Source organism: Tupaia chinensis, unplaced genomic scaffold (assembly GCF_000334495.1).
Source record: "Tupaia chinensis unplaced genomic scaffold, TupChi_1.0 Scaffold000380_1, whole genome shotgun sequence".
Classification (NCBI taxonomy): domain Eukaryota; kingdom Metazoa; phylum Chordata; class Mammalia; order Scandentia; family Tupaiidae; genus Tupaia; species Tupaia belangeri.
This window is the reverse complement of record NW_006159882.1, coordinates 324,861-336,824: the sequence shown is the minus strand read 5'-3', so window position 1 is coordinate 336,824 and position 11,964 is coordinate 324,861. Positions and strand designations below refer to the sequence as shown.

The window sequence follows — 11,964 nt, the reverse complement described above, 5'->3', positions numbered from 1 at the left end:
CAGGGGACCCCCCCCCCCGCCTTTTCTTTGCCTTTTTTCTTTTTTAAAGATAGGAGCAATCTTAATATTCCTTTATACTTAGAAGAAAAAGCCAGTGCATGGGGAGAACAGTAATATATAAGAAATAGAAAGCAAACATATAGAACAAGGGCTTTTGAAAATATAAGGAAAGAGATGTCAAAGATTTATCTTAGTTTTACAAGAAGATAAGAGACTTGTTTTTTTGAGACAAACAATGGGAAAATATGATATACAATAGAGAGTATGTGTGAGTATGAAGAGCCATTTTTAAACACAGAGAAGCAAAGCGTGATGTCCTGCTTATACAAGGGAAAGGGACCTTACTGTAGAAAAAGTTTACAATTATCTTATGGAGAATGTGATGGTGGTAGGAATTGTTTGCTGAGGTTAGAAAATGTGAAGTTGTTATCCATGTAGGACATATATGTTCATGTGAGTGTGGGGAGTGGGGAGGATATTGCTAAGGGTAGAGGCAAAGAAAATTCTATGGTAGAATCTGGAACTGAGGGGCTGTATGTTGGTTAGGGCACTGACTCCCACATGGCCAATTGTGCGTGGTTCAAGTCCTGGACCTGGTGGCTTGCTTTCTCACATTTCCTCTCTATCTCTCTCTCTAGTCAAATTAAAATAAATAAATAAATAAAATTAAATAATTCTTAAAAAAGAATCTGGAATTGAGAATTCATTGGATATTAATGATAGAAGGAGAAATGAAAATGAATCTCTGAGCCCGCCGAGTTGGTACCATGAGCAAAGCTCACCCTCCCGAATTGAAAAAAATTTATGGACAAGAAATTATCATTAAAATTAAATGGTGGTAGACATGTCCAAGGAATATTGTGGGGATTTGATCCATTTATGAATCTTGTGATAGACGAATGTGTGGAGATGGCAACTAGTGGGCAACAGAACACTACTGGAATGGTGGTAATACGAGGAAACAGTATCATCATGTTAGAAGCCTTGAAACGAGTATAATGGCTCTTCAACAGGAAAACCCATGTCCCCTTGTCAACAGGCCCGTTTTTACCATGATGTAAAAATCAGGTCATGTACATTTTCATAATAAACTTAAGTAAAAAGAAAAAAAAAGGAGAAAATGAAAAATGATTTTCTGAACGTAGATGAAATTGCTCAAATGTGGACTTAGAGCTGATGGGAGAGGGAAGGGAAGTTGTAAAACCAGGCTTCGCTAGACAAGCTAGGGTGGCTGGAAGGACTGGGAGTGCAGGAGGACTAAGGCAGTCATGCAGGGCCTCTTACTCCTCTCCTCTTTTTGGAAATCTCTCCTAGGCTTGCTTTTGTGCACTTTCTGTTTTTCTATCTTTTTAAAAACATGGTAGGACTATTATATAGTTGCCCTTTTGCAGTATATTTCTTTCAAGTATCAGTATATTCAATGTTTGCATGTATATAATCTCCCTTCTTTTTAATGGCAAAATTGTATTTAATTTATTTAATGAATTTAATAAAACTCATTGTAAAAAAAAGAGAAAAACTCATTTTAAGAATATTTTCATTAATGATTTTTTAGGTTTTTGTTTTGAGGTTCTTCTTCTTCTTCTTCTTCTTTTTTTTTTTTTTTAATTTAAAACAGTACTATTTGTGAGTCAAGTGCTAAACCACTTTTGAGAATACAAAGACCAGTAAGATGTGACATTGCCTTCAAGGAGCTTATAGTTTGTTAATATTTGTTGAACAAGTACGTTTTTCTTTGGGCCGTGAAAGTTTTCAGTAGTGATCAGGGCCTTAGCTAGTGTAAAAGCAGATGATTGTGGATGAGAGTGCTGCTGCTGCTGCTGATGATTTCAAATGGGTAAGAGTTTCTAGAGACTGAATGTCCATCGGATGCTTTATTTTTATACTTAGTAACTAAGTCGTGTAATTTAAAAAATCTAAGAACATTATGTACTTTTAACGTTTCTTGGCATATTGTTTTCTATCTTAAAATAATTGACTAAATGTCTTACTTTATATAGACAGAGAATTACGATATACAAAAGGGATGGACAAGTAACCTTAGTTTGTATTTCTTTTATTATGCTGGTAGCCCTCTGGGGGTAATGTTCATAATTAAAATGTATAAAAAGATTCTGAAGGTAATCTGTATTTATCCTTTTACTACAATTTCTGATCCTATCAGTGGCCCTCTGAAGTGTGAAATAATCATGGGCATTTGGTTAATGAATTGTGCATTGTTGCTGTTCATTCATGGAATTTGCTCTTTTATTATATTTGATGCTTCACTTAACAACAAATTTTGCTTTCTCTGCATTTGATATGTTTTTACCAAATTATTCCTGATTGTATCCATTAATCTTTAGTCACATTTGACAAAAATAAATTACTGTGATATTTTAAAGTTACTAGTAATAATTAGATTTTTCAGGACATCAAAGTTTTGGGGAGAACCACTAGATGTTAAAGGGCTTGGATAAAAATGTTTGCACAAGCTTTTCGATAAAATACTATGCCCAAATGCAGTTTCGGTCATGGATAAACAAAGACTGAAAAGGGAGGACAGAACGTCATGGAGCCTTCATAATGAACATTTATGTGCCTTCTTCTCATCCCCATTTTCCCAGGAATCAATTTTCATTTGTTTCATTTGGGAATATTATTTTATAAACATAATATACCCGATTCTCCTCACGTTCTCCTGCACGTCTCTAGGATCAATAGAAATTGCTTCACTATTTAACACCTCTGTGTCCAGTTCCTGGACAGAAGCATAGCTCTGAAGTCCACTTGGGGACCCTTTGCTCCTAAAGGGAGCTGAAACGAGGAGACCGATAAATACATTAACTGCCACAGGATTCTCCAAGGTGTTTTCATTAGTTCTTTATGTTCTTTTATGTGACTTTACCTGCATATATCGAGGGTCACTTATTACATTTTTGGATTAAAACCTGATTGATAAAACATAACTGTTATGTGGGACCAGCAGGTGGTGTGGTGGTTAAGATGCTGAACATTCCCACATGGCTATCACGGTTTGAGTCCTGGACCTGCTGGCTTGCTTTCTCACTTTCTCTCTCTCCCTCTCTGTGTCTCTCTCTGGTCCAATTAAAATAAATGAATGAATAAATAAAATTATTCTTAATAAAATAACCTTTATGGCTTCAGTTCAAATTCCAGAGAAGACTGCTTCTTGCTGGAATAATACATTAACTGTAGCTGTCTTGCTTAGAAATAGGTATATATTTTAGTTTATAAGTGGTATCTGGCTAGTAATTCTGGAATTCTTATAAATCCTTCAGGTCTAAGGCAGGATAAGCAGAATGATTAAGGACACGGGTTATGGAATTAGAATGAATTGGGGTCATATTTTGGTTTTATTGCTTACCTGTTTCATGACCTTTGACAAGTGTCTTGATCTTACAGAGAACCTCAAATTTCTCAGGCAAAAATGGAAGATCGTAATCACTATTCTTCCTAAGTAAAGGTTTGAGTAAGAGAGGTGTGTGCATTGCAAAAAAAATGCAGAAAAATGAGATACTTGGAGACAGTGTATTCTGAAAATTCATATATCCACTCCTCAATAAACTGCCCCTCCTTGTTATGAGGGTGGGAGAAAATCCCATTTCTTTTGGTAGAATTTCAACAGATGAAAGTTTGTTGTTTGCTGGACATTAGACTAGATTCCAAATTCTTAAAATTGATCTGGAAATTTAACATAAGTGCATTCTAAAGCTTCTATGATTAAAATAGTTTGGAAAAGAAATAGATCAGTGGGAAAAAAGTAAGGGTCTAGAAATAAATGTAAATATGTGACATTTAGAATATGGCAAAGGCAGCATTTCAAGTCTGTCTTTATTTGCTACTTAATAAATGATGTTGGGATATCCACTCTCCCCAATTTATGTTTATGCTTGTGAGTATGTTTGCATGAATAAATATCTGTGTGCTTTATACACACACACACACACACACACACACACACACACACATTCTGTTTATCATACTCTATGTAAGTGAAAGATTTAACAATTAGAAACCAAAAAAAAGCTATTAGAAAAGGTGTGTGCAAATTAAAAAAAAAAGTAGGAAATATGTTTTTAAGCATAATATCAAAAAGTCATAAAGGAAAAACCTGCTTTGATTTCAGAAAATTTAAGTTATCTGTGGCAAAATAAAGTAAAAAAATTTGAAAAATATTTATGACAGTCTACTTCAGATTGTTTTTACTTTTTCTATACCCTTTTGCTTTGTACATCTGTAATAAGTGGTATATGGTTACATTCCATTTATTTATTTTTATTTTTATATCTCATAGACTATATTTTAATAGGTGAGTTTAATCCACTTATATTTATTTTGATTCTGTGTGTGTTTATTTTGTGTTTTTCAGCCATCTTTTTGTGTTTCTCCTTTCTTTTCTCTATTTCCTGTCCTCTACTTAGATCGATTTTGAATTGCACTGTTTCCACACCCTCAACTCTGGAGATACAGTTGCTCTATCTTCAAGCTCCATTAGGAACTTTTTCTGCAATCAGATCGAGGTTTCTGCCCTGTGTGGTTTTTGGGACCCTGCTGGCCAAATGTTGAACCGCGCTTTGCCTTGGCTCTGGTGCTAGTATCGAGACTGTCTGTCTGTCGGCTTCCTGAGTATGTCCTGGCAGGTAGTCTCTGTTCTCAGACAGGGATTAGGAAAAGCCACTCAAGCTCCTTGTGCAAAAAGTGGAGCCCTTTTTCAGTTCCAACATTCAAGGACTCCTCTTCCGTCTTTACCTCTCCTCACAAAGGAGAGTTACAGTCCTCTTACCTTTCAGGATCTGAAATTCTGGTTGCCTTTGCCTATTTCTAGAACACAAGCCCAGCAAGACACGTTTTTGGGTGGAACACTCTGCTGTTTCTTCATTATGTTTCTGTCTGGTCCATGGAGTGTTTATCTTATGTTTGATTCAGCCGTGTCCCTTTAAAAAAATAGGACTTTTTCTGTGTTTGGAGAAGAGGAAAAGTTCAAGGCCAACCTTACAATGCCATATTGATTAAAGTTTTATTTATAGCAATATTTATAATAGCAAAAAGTTGAGGTCTCATTTAATAAATTGGGGTATATTCAGTTGCTGGAAAGAGGTGGACATGTAAGTATTTATAGGGAAAATGGCTAAGATGTGTTGGAAGTTGAAAAAGTAAGTTGTGAAGAATGAATGGTAAGTTTATTTGCTTTTAAAACAAAAAGATATACAGGTTATATACTTTTATAGGCATAAAATGTTTCTGACAAAAAATACATGAGACATTTTAAATAGCTAATATTGATTAACTCTGGAATTCGTAACTAGTGATTTTTTTATTATTTTCTCGTTCATTTTTCTATATTGTTTGGATAATTCTTCTACTCTTTGAACAGTAGCTAGTTTTATAATAATCAGGTATAATGGGAAAACAACAGTAGCAACTCCCCTACTCTCTGAAATTGTATTATTTTGATTAATGTTATAACTAAACAGAGTTCTGTGACTTCATAATTAGATGTGTACTTAGGGAACACAAAATATAATAATATGTCCTTACATAACATAGTATCTTTATTAACAGTTTATCTATTTCTTAATAAAAACATAGAAATAGGTATTAAATAACGTTGTCATAGTATGCATCTCTAACAAATGGTGATGTTCACTGTTAGCAAAATGCCAGACCAGACCATAGGATCCCCATCTGGAGTACTAACAAGTCAGGATTTGTTAATACAGAATTTGCAGGTTTACAGAATGTTGTTTTTTAGAGAAATTGACCCTTCATATAACATGTTCAGCCTTTGGGTTATTTCCTTTTCTTATTGATGGCAATGGTTGTCTGAAATCTTAAGTGCCCAAAGCTTTTCTAAAGAAAGATAAACTCACCTTTCTTTAAACTATATTATTTTTCCTTCTTGGCATATGTGGCCTTAGTACCTGTGCTTATGGTGCTAATGTACAAAGTGTCTTAAATTTTCTGATTTGTGTGCTATTACTTGGTGCCTCTGGTAGTTATTTCTTAGGATTGTTCTTACCTTTCTCTTTAAAAATATCCTAATCATGACATTTCAGAAAATTTGCCCTAGGGAAATAATTAAAGATACAGGGAGTTTGGATATGTACTATGTATAATAGTATAATAAAGAAAAAAATGAAATAACTGAGATTCAAAATAAGAAATTGAATAAATAAATCATTGTAAATACTTAATGTAATATTATCCATGCATTAAAAATGAAACTATAGGAAATATTTACAGTGCATAGTGTTAAATGAAAAGTTGTATCGATGATATACTGTAATCCTAATTTTGTAGAAGTGTACATATGTGATTATATACATGAATACATGGAAAATGTGAATGTTTAAACACCCAAATGTCAACTGTGGTTATCTCTCAGTGGTGTGATTACAGGAGAGTTTTATTTTGTTCTCTTTGCTTCTCTGCATTTATTATAGTGAGCATGTTTTCATGCATAATAAGATCATCAGTAAAAAGTATTAAAATATACTTCTGTTCTATTTCATGTTGTGAAAGTTAAATGTCGTACCATTTCTCCCCTTAGATTATAATTATTCCTCTGTACTCATCCAACTGTCTTGATCCATGAATTGCTTTCGTTGGAAGTAGCTAGACATTTGGACTTAGGTCAGAAGAAAACAAAAGCTGTGAAGAGCTGTGTTTAATTCAGACCCCTTGCCCCAGCTAGAAGGGACAATTTCAGCTTGCTTAGAGATGGGATGAAGCCGAGTGTATGGTAGGTTTCAAGTTGGCTTTATTCTTCTTAGAAATAATGATTTATTTTTATCCAATTTATTATTATTATTATTTTTAAAGTTTGCTGTAGGACACATTTGGTCACTAGAGAAAGACAGAGAGAGAAAGAGGGAAAGTGAAAAAGCACGCAGTCAGGTCCGAGACTCAAATCACAGTCGGCCATCTGGGAGTCCAGTGACCCAACTACCACGCCACCTGCTGTCCCCAGCTTTATTCTTTTTTATTATTGTTATTTTTTTAGAATTATTTTATTTAGCTTTATTTATTTATTTATTTGTTTGTTTGTTTTAAATTTGACCAGAGAGGGGTGGGGTGAGAGAGAGAGAGGAAGAGGGAAAATGAGAAAGCAAGGTGTCAGGTCTGGGACCCGAACCACAGTCAGCCATGTGGGAGTCCAGTGCCCTTACACACCATGCCACCTGCTAGCCCCACTTTATTCTTGTACTATAACCAATTTTATTATTTTGTCTAAGGTTTCAGAGTACTTTTACTCAAAATTTTAATATTTTATCACTGTCATGAAATTACTAAAAGTAATCAATAATGAAAATTAAAAACAAAACAAAACAAAACAAATAATGACTATACTACTCCCGTATGACCTGGTTTATCTCAATGATGATAGAGTTGCTCTCCATAGAAAGTAACTGATAACAAAAAAAGAAGAAACAAGAACCAACTACTCATAAAATCTTGAACTAGTCTAGTGACTTATGTTAGGTGCCCAGAGAGGCCAGCACTTCCCTGCCTGGAAGGTGGGACAGTTACTCTTTCTTCATTGAAGGAAGGTTTTCCCCTTGTTTCCTCAAATCTGTAGTGATGCATTCATTCTTGAATCCAGGTACATTATTTTTGATGTCCTTTAAATTTAATTATTTACCTAAAAATGTAACATGTTAGTATTGAAAGTCACCTAAAATACTATGTACTCTTTCTGTGAGGATGAAAGAGATCTTCTTTTTACTTCTTTGCCTTAAAGTATCAGAAAGGTCAGTAATTTTTGGAGGGAGTAAAAAAGTTTGAATTCTTGAGAAGTGAACCAGAAAGAACACATGAAATAACAGAACCACACAAAAACATCAAAGAGTTTTGAAAATTTCATCATCTTCACTGCAGTTGGTTAATCAGATAAGGAATAAAGTTATAAGAAGCAAATATAACTTCTAATAATGTCTTGATTTTGAGTTACTTTTCTCCTTCCTTTCCTCATTTTCTAACAAAAATGAGAAATTCACAATATTTGACATATAATGACAGTTGAAAAAATTAAAATATCTTCTTATTTTGGAATATCTATTTTTCATGTGCTTTGGAAAACTTAATAGTGATACTTCTAGTAGATTACATAGTGCTTTAATGTATCAATTTAGCTATAACCTTGGAGGCTAAATTTTCATGTTTTTGCTCCAGAAGAAGCAGTCATCTCCAGAAATTCTGGTGGATAGCTTGATGATTTGACACTGAAAATAGAAGAACAAGAAAAACTGCCTCGTTTGACAGGGAATCCCATTTTAACTTTTCTTGGTATTCACTAGGGCTTCTCACATAAGTACATGTGAGTAACTTTTAAAACATCCAGTAATGGAAAAAGCAGTTTCGAGAACTTTAAAGTTCTAGCTCTCACTTAAATATCCTGAAATGCCCTCCTGAGATGGCTTGCTAGTTCCTAGAGTAGTTCCCTGCGTCATGCTGTGTCAATTTGGGAAAGAAAAAAAAAAAAAAAAAGCCCACCCTAACAACCCAGTCCAGGATTCTCTCTTCCTGTCACTCGAATGCCGTCTTCTGCTTTGTGAGATGGGCTTCTTCATTGCCCACTCACCTCGGAGGTACTGGGCACTAAATGGTCTACTGCTTCCAGCTCTTCCCAGCCCTACCCTCTCAGTCAGAGAACTCTTCCTAAAACATTAAGCTTTACTTCTTGGCTCAAAATATTTTGATGGTTCCCTTAACGGGCAGAATAATTGGGTTTCTTAAAACAATGTCTGCAGTACTGGAAGTCACATGGCCAACTGTGGGTTCAGGTCCCTCGCCTAGCCCATCTGAAATGTGGAAGGGGCACATGTACATGCCCAAGATTCCGATGAGCTGGAGGGCGGGGGACAGGGGATCATGGTATGACCAGATCCTGCTCAGGGTGTTTCTCCTCGTCATAAAGAAAGAAGCAGAAACCATGTGTGGAACTGGAGATGTGGTGATTAGGGCAGCTAGATCTCACCTGGCCAGCTGTGTGTTTCCAGTCCCAGAGAGACAGGCACTCGTGCATGCATGGCCAAAATCCCAAGAAGAAGGAGAACAAAAGGGATTGTAGTGTGACCATCCTCTAAGGGAGTGTGCTTTCTCTCTCTCTTTCTCTCGTGAGAGGACACTCTCTGACAAAATTATTTTTTTTTTAAATCTCGAAACTTCTGGAATACATTTAAATTTTACTCCCTTTTTATAATGATAAAATAAATGAGCAAGCACATGCTGGTCACTTAAAGTGAATACCTTGGAACTGAGAACAGTACTTGTGTTCATGCTTCTACATCGCCATTGCCAAATGGGCTTTTCTGTGTGAGCATTTGTTTGTCAAAGTGACCTTGGATCTGTAGCCACATTTCAGAGGCATTTTCTTGTTGTGAGATCCAGATATTACTTACATCTGAGAAACAGGGCCTCACATGACAGTATCCAAATGTCCCAATGTGGGTGAGTAGCGCTTTGAGCTCTGCCTTGCCCGTCCCTCTCCCTGGATCTCCATGGTGTGCCTCCTATCCTGCGCTCCAGCCCCTGGGAGACAAGCAGCCCCTGGATCACCTAGGCCATTTCAAGCATTTACCTTTTCTTCTCTAAGCTCATCTTGTGATAATTCCCCTCCTCCACTCCACCTGTCTGGAACACTCCTCTGTAGGCAGCCTTCTAGAAGACCCCACCCCTGGTATAATTAATAGCACCTGTCCTGGCTGCAGTTATTCTTTACACAGGGAGTTGTGTTACCAGTAAACCACCCCCAAAATTTAGTGCCTTAAACCAATAATTTTTTTTTTTTTTTGAGAAAGGTTTTTGCTACAGGGCGCATGCGCTCGCCACACAGATAGAGATAGAGAGACAGAAAGCGAGAAATCACCCCCCGGGGGGATGGCCACGCCGCAATCCCTTCTCCTCCATTCTCCTCTCAGGATCTTGGGCACGCATGCACACGCGCCTGGCGTGAGTTTTAAGCCACTGGGTCCGGGACTCGAACCGTGGTAGAGTATGTGGGAATCCAGCGATATAGCCATTATGCTAACTGCTGGTCCCAAACCAATAATTTTTATCATCACATAGTTTGGGTGCATTGGGAACCTGGGTGAGTCTTAGCTGTGTCCTCTGGCTCAGTCTCCCCGAAGCTGCAACTCTTCCTATTAACTCACCTGATAGTTGGCAGGATTCATTTTTCTCCTGAGTGGCTGGACTGAGGCCTCAGGTCTTTATGACCTGTTGAACAAGAGCCTCCCATGGTTGCTGGACTCGCAGCATGACAACCTGCTTCCCTGGAGCAGGCAAGCGCAGGGCAAGAGAGTGCTACCGAGAGAGAGCACCTTCCAGATGTCGCCCTCCTTGGTAACCTGATCACAGATTTGACATGCCATGCCATTGCTATTGCTGTATTTTGCTCATTAGAAGAAATGGGCTAGTCCAGGTCACGCTCATGGGTAAGGAGACTGCATACTAGGAAGTGAGAATTGTGGGGGGCTAAGAAGTCAGTCTGTGTCCTATAACCTGCAGACCTTAGGCGGGCTCAGATGGGGAGACTGTGGACTCCCCAGAGATGGAAGTCTGCTGCTTCCTCTCTGTCTTATTTCCTGCCTCTCCTGGTGTGGGCATCTTGATGCCATGACTGATTCGGGGTTTAAAGAGAGGTATATTTTTAAATAATCTGACTCTTAAATGCCATTTGAAAGTCAACTAACTCCCTCGTCTGATCTTCAACTGAAGAGAAAATAGCATACTTTAGTGCTGGAGGAAGAACTCTCTGAGTTGGACTTACTAAGAAAAGGTGATAGAGCACACCAAGGCAGTGCATTCTTGAGAGATTTGCAAATGTAATTTTGATTCTTTGTGACTCTGTGTGTGTGTGTGTCCTGAATTTTACTTCTCACCTGGAGTAGAGTGAAGCCCTGGTGTGTGCAGACGTAGCCTCTGTAAACTGCTGCTCTTTGTGTACGTGCCTATTTTTGAGTTGGAGCTACTTGACCATCTGGTCTGTGCCTAATTTATTTTCAGTACCAGCACTTTGCTTAGCACTTAAGCTCTCAGTTTTCTTTAAAAAATATATATACACCACCTTGATATGTTTTTCTGCGTCTAATACATCCAGTACTAAACTTGCTAGGCATTTCTACAGTTTTAATAGTTGAGAATTTTAAAACTTTTCTGGGGTATACATAGTTTAAAAGAGTGACCTGGGTCTCTGATACCTGTAATTTGTGTGTTATTTTGCTGGATAGTTAGGGCTTTAGCGTTTTTTGCCCTTGAATCAAAGTTCTCCACTTTTCTCTGCACAATTTCTAAATATTTTGTCCTTTTGAGTCAAAGGAATTGCCCTGATTTTACAATGACATTTGGGTACGATATTTAAACTGTTAAAAGTGATAAAAACGACCCTTTGGTATTACATGGAATAAATGGCTCTGAACTGTGCACATGCACGGGTTCTCCTCTATGAGCTTTGGGAGCCTAATCTCCAGTTACATATTCTCATTGCGACCGGACTCTGACATTCCCTCCTCCCCTGAGAGTGTGCAGCCGTGAGGACTGCTCATGGCTTGGTGCTGCTGTATACCTTGGGTCTTCGGAAGTTTTGTCTTTCATCCCTCTACTATTGAATGACACTCGTCAGATTGCCGGTCCTCTTCAATTCCGAAGAGGCAGGAGCATCTCTATAAGAAAGCACATGAAACAAAACTAGTTTTGTCCCTAAAAGATTTGTAGTAACCTTTGAATAAAGGAAGTGGAGGTGACTTCTAGATCTCACCTATCTTTGCTGATCCTTACCTTATCTAGCGAGACCATTTTCTTTGTTCTGCTCCTGGGTACTCTGTACTGCATTCATTTGTACTGGCTTGCATTTCGTTGTAACTCTAAAATATTGTCATGTTTGAATATTGTAAACTCATTCATATCAAAAGTTTTCTTTTTTTTTAACTTATCAGAAGTTTTGCTGTTCTTTCTTTGTTT

At 37.3% G+C, this 11,964-nt stretch overlaps 1 protein-coding gene and 1 pseudogene across 4 annotated transcripts in view; both read left to right on the top strand.

Moving 5' to 3' along the window:
• The window catches only part of GPD2 (glycerol-3-phosphate dehydrogenase 2), a 162,680-nt gene that overhangs the window by 61,779 nt on the left and 88,937 nt on the right, over nt 1-11,964 (top strand). The gene's annotated exons all lie outside the window — the stretch shown is intronic.
• On the top strand, nt 805-1,084 carry LOC114008740 (small nuclear ribonucleoprotein G pseudogene; annotated as a pseudogene).